Below are 791 nucleotides of genomic sequence, written 5' to 3'. Positions count from 1 at the left end.
CTATGAGTCAGAACCAACTCCACAGCAAATATCAACAACAACAACCCAAGCTGTGATATTTTCAATAACCTCATATGCATGTGAAAGTTGGACAATGAATAAAGAACACTGTAGAAGAATTGATGTATTTGAGATATGGTGTTGGAGGAGAATATTAAAAATTCCAAGGATGATGAAAAAACAAACAAATCTGTATTCAAAGAAGTATAGCCAGAATGTTCCTTAGAAGATATGATGGCCAGACTTCATCTCAGACTTCAGACATATTATCTGGAGGGACCATTCCCTGGGGAAGGACATCATGCTTGGTGAAGTGGAGGGTCAGTTAAAAAATGGAAGTCCTTTAACAAGGTAGATTGGCACAGCGCAGCAACAATAGGCTCAATTGTAGCAATGATTATGAGGCTTATGCAAGAGCAAGACCAGGTGGTGTTTCATTCTGTTGTGCAGTACTGACTTGATGGTACCTAACAACAAAAACAACAATTTAAAGATTAGCAGTCTAAACCCATCAAGGACTTCATTTTTCTTGGATCAACTACCAACACTCATGGAACAGCAATCAAGAAATCAAATGACGTATTGCATTAGGCAAATCTGCTGCACAAGACCTTTTTAAAGTGTTGAAGAGCAAAGATGTCAGCTTGAGGACTAAGGTGCACCTGACCTAAGCCATGGCATTTTCAATAACCTCATATGCATGTGAAAGCTGAACAGTGAATAAGGAAAACCATAGAAGAATTGATGCTTTTGAGTTATGGTACTGACTCCATGGTACCTAACAACAACAA

Source organism: Chrysochloris asiatica, unplaced genomic scaffold, assembly GCF_000296735.1.
Source record: "Chrysochloris asiatica unplaced genomic scaffold, ChrAsi1.0 scaffold00022, whole genome shotgun sequence".
NCBI classification, from domain to species: domain Eukaryota; kingdom Metazoa; phylum Chordata; class Mammalia; order Afrosoricida; family Chrysochloridae; genus Chrysochloris; species Chrysochloris asiatica.
This window is presented reverse-complemented; position numbering follows the sequence as displayed.